Source organism: Pipra filicauda, unplaced genomic scaffold, assembly GCF_003945595.2.
Source record: "Pipra filicauda isolate LSUMZ 115617 unplaced genomic scaffold, ASM394559v2 scaffold203_size1373443_pilon, whole genome shotgun sequence".
Lineage (NCBI taxonomy): Eukaryota > Metazoa > Chordata > Aves > Passeriformes > Pipridae > Pipra > Pipra filicauda.
Window position 1 is genome coordinate 1 of NW_024104314.1, and position 8218 is coordinate 8218.

The window sequence follows — 8218 nt, forward strand, 5'->3', positions numbered from 1 at the left end:
CCACGGGGAGGGATCCTGTTGGAAGCAAAATAATCTGTCCCTGTGACACCAGCACCCACGAGCACTGCAAGAGGACCTGACCCCAGGCAGATCTAAACACCGGCACTGGTGAAGGAGAAGCCTTGCACAAACCAGCTCCCAAATCCATGCAGGGCTGCAAAGCCCTCCAAAATCAGTGGGACACTGAGTGGGGATGTGCTGCCAAGGAGCAGTGAGTCTCCAGATGTGCAAGTGACAACCACCCTCTGACAGGCAGAGTTTGCTATGGGGGAGGAAGCAGAGATTTTTGGGTTTGGCTCTTGCTTTCTTGAATTAAATTAAAATTTCAAAATGCATAAAGCTTAAGAAAAAAAAAAAAGTTTAAAAAAAGTGAAAAAAGTGAACCAGTGCCTCTTCCACTTCAGCCTTCCCAGTCTATTTTCTTGGAAACTTTTTTCTGCCATATATGCCATGACAACACATAATCTAAACCTTTTTGATGCTTTCTCTTGCCAAACTAGAGAATTTATTTCACAAATTAGATTAGCCTTTTTTGATTGCAAACTGGGAAACCTAAAAGTACATAATAAATTGTAAGAAATGCTTAAAGGGATAATATATCAATAAATAAACCTTGCACTCAATCTGAAAACCATTAGGTAGTTGGAGTGATGACTGATTTAACACTACCCATTTAGTTCACCTGTGATAATGTTTTATTTAAATCCAAGACTTCATATTAGGTACAATCTGGACTTAAACCTTCATTTGGAAATAATTGTAAGACATCAGGTATTTTTTCCTTCTCTTTTTTTAAAAAAAGATTTAATTAAAAACACAAGATGAAATAAATATTTTAGGCAACCAGCAACAAAATGGGAAAATACCATGTGTTTGGAGTTTTAGTGCCCTCTGAGTGCTGGAATTTATTTGCAGCAAGCAGAAAATAGACAGCAAGCATAAAAATTCAGCAGATTCCCGCTAGTAAAATTATTTATCAAGCTAACAAGGGAGGAACCCTTCTAGTAGCAACAAGCCAGCAAGGAAAAGACGTGCCTTTATATTTTACCTTTGGGTTAGCACACCAGTAAAAATGCCAACTGACAAGCACTTCACATAAACATTTCTTTCTAAATGAGCTGCCTTGTTAGAAAAAAAATCTAAGCAAAGGAGCAGTACAGTCAACAGACAGAAAAACCCAGGATGAATACTACATTGCTCCACATTACAGGAAAATATAAATAAAGACATAAAAATAATGTTGATGCATAAATGACTTTAATGAATTAACACTTCATTTTGCATTTAAATAAACCAGTAGGGCTATAAATCCATCTTAGCTTCAATTTTTCCAAGAAAGAATACGTCCCGGTTATCTATTATTTCGATCTTTTTTTACCTCTGGAACTAAACATATGCACACAAAGTCAAAATAAAAAAAAAAAACCCAAGTGTGAAATACGTGTGTGTGTGTGTACGTGCATCCACTGTGCTGTTGTTAGCTGTGCTGCTCAAGCCCCACTGCAATATTTATCGTATACTTATTTTACGACTGAAGCCCTGAAGTAGGTTTTACAGTTTAGTTTAACGATACCAAACTTTGATTATAAATTATAAGTGGCTTTATTGCAGCCTGAAGAGGCAAAAAAAATTTGGAGACACTTGATTGCCTGATCCCAATTAAATTTTAAAGAAATAGTAAAGCGACACACATTGGCTGAATAGCTGAGCTCCAAGGAGCACTGCAAATTACTCCTGCCCGGCTGTGCAGCAGGGCTATACCCTCCGAGGACTTCTTTGCTGGAATGAACATTTGACAATTGTCAGCAAGCTTTAAAATAAAACCAAACTAAACAAAAGAAAACAAAACAAAACAAAAAAAATAATCCCAAGGATGGTTCTCAAGCATTATTATTTTCATTGCAGAAAAAAACAGCTCGTGGGAGGGTAGGGGGCAAGATCAGACTCAGCATTTCAGATGATTCTATAACTCAGGAAGTGGAACCTGCCACAGTTGTTGACAAAGAGGGAAAAAAGGAAAGTTTTACACTAAGTGGAGCAGTCAGAGGGAAGCACAGGCTGGAGCAGTATTTCTGACCAATCTCAGATTATTTTCTGGACACATTTATAAGACAGACCCTGTACCACTCACTCAGAACTCCAAAGGCAGGGAAGAAAGATGGGGAAAGGTGGTGGTGGTGGGGAAACCCAAACAACTTAAATAAAAAAAAAAGTCTATTTTGAGCTTTTGCTCCCCTCAAAGCCTGGCATTCGTCTCGCCTCTGCAGCAGCTCACAATGCAGGGAGGGAATGCAGTGTCTCCCACTCCCTGTGCCAGCACCCCAGGCTGCTGTTCCAGCCAGCCCCGGGCATTGCTGGGGATGAGGGAGAAAGTCTCCAGCTCCGAAATTCCACCCCTGGGCCCGATCCTGCATTCTTCTCACACCCGAGTCCTGCAAAAACAATGGGATTTTTGGATGTGCGGAAAACGCCGAAGTGAGCTGGCATTTGTTAGCTGCTGATGGATTACATTAATATGAATATTTGTCTGTAGGGGACAAACACGTCTGAGAAGCGAGTGCAACATTATGGGCAAAACATCAGCAATAATAACAAAAAAGGGTAGAGAGAAGCATCATTGATGTAAACCATGAAATAAATAATATATGTCAACTTTTATGTTTCTTGCCTTTGATCTGGGTACAGCTGACATTAAGTCCAGGAACTGATACCTTTTTAACTGAGAAGACACAAGATGTCAAGTTATATTTTTTAGTGCAAGGCCAACACAGGAAAACAAAGCTAAAGGAGTCAAAGAAGTGAGCACAACAGAAAACACAGAGATTATCTCTTGTCTTGGGAAAGAAAATGATGTGACTTTCCATGGAAGCTGAGTGGTTAATATAATGTTGTCTCCACTTTGCCATTCCTTCCTTCTCAGAATATAATTTGGGTCCAAGCAATATGGAAAGAGATTGTTCCTGAGCACAGCAAGGAAGTGCTGTGGGTAGAACCACTGCAGAATGAGGACTACAAGATGTACTTATGTACGTATCCCTCATTCCCTGTCTGCCTCTCATTTTAAGTCTCCTGTAAAGCCGTTTCAAAGTGGAAGCTGTTTGGAAGCACACATAAAAGCATCCATTAAAAGGTATCACATTAAAACTCCATCAGATCCTGCCCAAGTGATACAGAGGCAAGCTGGAGCATCACCACAAATCCCAGGGAGGCTACTCCTGCCTTGGCTTTGGTAGAACCAAGCAAATCCTGCCTTTGTTTTACTTTCTTGCTTGCTCTTTACTAGCACCAGCCTTTTGGCATGGGTCTAAGTCCAGAACCTCTCTATTAGCTCCCCCATGCTCCTGAGCATTTACACAGTAATAGGAAGCAGACTTTGGCCCTAAGTATCTGTGCTGGAGCTGAAATGGGGTTAGTGGGTTGCTCCCATCAACATTTACAGCTGTTGCTGGCTAAAACCACAGCCAGAAAACCGCAGGCGGGCAGGGGAAGTCGGACAGGCCACCTCTGATTTTCACCTCTTTAAAACACGTACCTCTCCCCAGGGAAACAGCTCTTCCTCCAGGAGACTCCGGCTGCGCTGCCGTGCACCCCGCTCCTTTATAGCCTGGCCCCGTTAAGCACTCACACGCCTTCACACCCCCTTTCCTTAAATTAGCCTGGCCTGAATCCGGGCTGGGCTGCCCGCAGAAGGGCTGGGGGACCCGACCCTGCCGTCAATAACCCAGCACAATGCCCCTGCTCAACGCGGGGCCGCGGCTTAATTACCTATCACCGCTAACAAAAGCGCTCTTTATTTTGATTAACTTTGAGGGAACAAGGTTCCCCACCATCAGAGTATGTTTAAATAATTACGCGGTGCAGACTAATATGCCTGGAAACACAAAAAGAGGGGGGAGTAGGGAGAGGCGAGAGAAGAAAGGGAAGACATGAGCTCAGCCTTACTTCCCAATTTAAACTAGGAATGACCTCAGGGTCAATTTTTCAGAGTATCTCAGATCAATTCAATTCTCACCTCCGCTGCCTACCTGCTAGCAAATGAACTTACTGTGCCTTCCAATAGACAGAAATGACTAAAAGGAAATCGCATTTAGCTGCATCTGAATAACCATGGTTATTAGATGATGCGTGCAGAGGAAAAATTACCATTTCCCTTCTCCTTCTCCTCCTTGTGATTGTCATTCTCACCTCACTGGTGATTAAGATGTAGGATGCTCTCGCAGATTGTTAATTAGGTGTTAATATCTGCAAGGGGCCACAGCAAGCTCCTACACCTGAGGTCATTTCTCAGAAGTCAGGCTGTCTCCGGTGACAATACCTGTAATTCCCATAGCTAGTTTGATTCCCACTCAACAGCTGGAGCTAGTGTTTCTTTCATGTCTGGTTTCATTTCCTATCTGAAATTATACGAGTGCTAATATCTTTATTATCTTTGCCGTGGAAGTGCAGTGCTGGAGCAGGGCACAGCGTGTTGTTCATGGGCTTGCTTTCTTTCTTTCTTTTTTTTCTTTTTTTCTCACGGCATTTTCAAAACATTTCAAGCAAAAATCTTTACGGTTAGCAAATTTACAGCTGAGGACTCCATTACGGATCGGGAGGGGTAGAAGGTAGGAGGGAAACAATAATAATTTGGGGATGGAAGAAAAGAAAAGCTGCACAACTGCTGAATGATAATGGCTCGAACCTTGGGAAATAAAGGTAATGGCAGGAAGGGGAGGAATTACAAGGACAGTGTGACCTCTACATGTCTTGCAGGTGCACAGGAGCTATTCCACATATGTGTGTGAACGTATAGGTATTAAAGATATATTGTCTTTAAGAGAGAAAGGGGGCACATAACTGAGCCATGATTTTGCCTACACTGTGACACATTCAAAATCAGGGTAAAGTTAGGTTATGTGTAATTCAGAAAATTACCAGCTCCCAAAGCACCTGATCTTTGTCCTCCTGGCCTGGTACACTCTGGAGACTAAATTCTCATCCCAGTAGAAACGATGCGTGGGACTTGGGCAACACCAATGATTTCTCATCCCAGGATACAAAGTAAGGTACATGACAAGCACTTCAATAAACAAGCTTTCATTAAAGGGCTTCAAGGAACATTACAGCTATTTTTTAACTCCCACAAAAGCCTAGAAGGTAAGAGCTAATTATCTATGTTTATAACTGTGTAAACTGAGATATAAAGAGATCAACGGTAACAGACCTTTAGAAGAAACCTCAGATAACAAGTTTAAAGTGCTTCAGTATTTTGCTGAATCTAGAATCAAATAACTGGGTCAAAGTCTCACAAGTGAGTCAGACCATGACTCCCAGCTCCTGCTTTCTTCACTCTCCAAACATTGGGACTATATGTGGAAGCCTGAGAAGTAATTTTATATGTGGGATGTTAAATCAGTACTTGTCCTGTCTCATCAATCTCCTGTATTTTGGTACAGTGTGAATCATTTGGTAAGTGGCACAAATTAGAAAACCCAGAAGAGATGTTAAAAATACTACTTTTTTTTTTTTTAGCACTTAACTTAGAATCCTTTATCAGAACTAAACAACAGCAAGAGCTTCACCATTAGAAAATATTTTAGAGCTTACTCTAAACACAGGGAAAACTATTAAATTGACTTTGCTGGGAATTTTAGGGGAGCAAAAGCTGTCACATACAGCATATACTTTCTCTTTGCTCATAAAAACTCAAGAAGTTTTCTTACTTCAGATTCACAGAAATGAGCTAGAAAGGAGTTTTATCCATAGTAAAGTTGTGCTTTTTATAAACGCTTTAGAAATTTTTTTTACCTATGTGAAATGACCTGTATATTGTACAAAATATGTTTGGGGAGAGGAAAGGGAGAGAGAGAGGTTACTATGAAGTTTTTAATCAAGAATAACATATTGCATCCCATTTGATAAAAAAGATTCTCATTTAGGCTTAATACAGCACATCTGCTTGAAAAATACATACAAGGCTCCCATTGACTGCTGTGGGAAGTTTGCCAATAATATTTCATGGAAGTTATCTTGATATCAGCCTCGGAAAATACAGACATTTTACAGGGAGTGTAAATTCAACAACGGAAAGTTAAAAATAACTTACTCATGCATAAAGAAATTTGATTGGTTTTACAGTTCCTAGCTTTAATTTTCAATTTTATCAGATGTGTGGTCTAAGAATAAAACTTAGGTGACAAGGTCTAGTTTACAGTGAAGTTGGGTGGTTTGACATTGCAGGCCATGGCCATGAAAGATGAAATGTTGTCATGGACAACACATGGACTCAACTGCACATCAAAAATACACACGAACAGCACGAGGATGAAAAAGGTCTTGCACAAAACAAAAATCTCTTTTAAAAATGCATATGAGAATGCAGGAATAGCAGTGTAAAGTAAGTAAATGTATACTTTCAGAGTGCCATGATTTCCCCTGTGTGAAAGGTCTTAGAGGCAAACTGGAAAAGGAACAGAAAATACATTTCTGTTCTTTACTGCTCCTTATTCTCCCCTTAGTTTAGGTCTCATGCATATGGGGAAATGAGGTAGTAAACTACACCACAGTGCTATCCATTCCCTGGGTGGACACTCCTACTCTAGAATAAGAGCGGATTTTCCTGGTTAATTTATTTTATTTTGAAAGCAGCTCAGCTGTATTGGTGAGGGGGGAAATCCACCCTTACTCCCAAATAAGAACATCCATCCAGGGAATTCACAGCTCAGATACTGCAGTATGAGTTCAGATTTTGCTTTTCATTAGTATGAAAAGGCTGTAGACATTCCCATCGTGGTGGAAGTGTGGAACCCAGGAATTCAAGGGGGATTTTACCAAAGCCTGCAGTGGGGCCAGTAGCCCACCCAGGACCTCTCCTCTCACCTGGGATGTAGGTAGGATGCAGTTTAGATCCCAGGGTCCACCATTGCTACATCCTGCCCTTGGAGCTCTAAAAAAGTCCTTCAGAGCCTCTTTGAAAAGTGAAACATTAAGTGTTACACACAGTGATAAAAAACAACAGATTTTTTTTTCTTGCCCTTTTTAAGAGAAGGTCCGGCTACAGTTTTTTAAGTCAGAAGAAAATTCTACTTTCCAACATCATCATGCTGATCAGGAAATAGAGGGATGTTTTGTTCCTGTTGGTTTCATGATGTTTGAGGATGGAAAAGGTCTTCTGCACCAACAAAATACACTGAAGCACAATAAAATACACATGGGGTTACATGTGTATTATGGGGTACAGATGCTGTTAGGGGTTGGAAAAGGCCTTTGGAAAATAACAGTTGCTTTGTAAAATACCACAATGTCCCCTTCGCGGTATTTTATGGGGTAGCAACGAATTTTGTTGCTGGTGTAACAGTATTTCATAAACACAACCTTTGTCCTGCAGTGCTTACTCTGAAAACTCCCAGTGATCCCACCAGGCTGGAGGACATGACATGACACCACCACCTGACCTCCACCAACCCTGCTGCCACCTGACCTGCCAGAGACCTGACGGTGAGAACCTCTTAACCAGCAACCACCAAACATTCCAGTCACACTCACAAAACGAATCGCCTTGAAATGCTAAAAGTATGCCAGAAATAACACAACTCCTTCAAAGAAGCCAAGTTAGGAAGTTAGATCATGGAAACTGCTGGCCACTGCTACAAATGTACAGTCTTAAATTCCCCCCAACCAAAATGCCTCCGTGAATATCAAGTGAGTGCACCTCCAGACAGTGGAGGATCGGAGTTTTCATATCTAAGCTTATTATTCCTAATATTGCAGAGACACTTCCCTGAATTGTCCTTCTCCTTCCCAAATTCCCCATCTGACCAGATGTCTTTCTCTCTCTTGCTTTCACCTGTCAATCATGTTCACAGCTGAAATTTGATTTCTCTCCCAACAGTTACCTTAGATGAAATATTACCATAGGGGTCAGAACTGTCTGAACCTTGCCATAAAAGTTTGTTAACTCTTCCGAGACTCAAGAGCTATTTGCTTAAAAGTAATGGATTTTGCTGCTGGTTGGTTTGGATTTTTTTTCTCTAATATGTGAAAACGTAACCACAAAATAATGGAGGAAGGTTCAAGGAATTGTCCTGGAGAACAGCAGGCTAAGCAAGTCCTGAGATCACAAGTGTTCACAAGCTTTTCTTCTTTATTATATTGATAAGAAGAATATGTATCACTGATTTATATAAACCTAATAGTCATATATATATAAATTGCAGGAAACACGAACGTTTTCCTATGG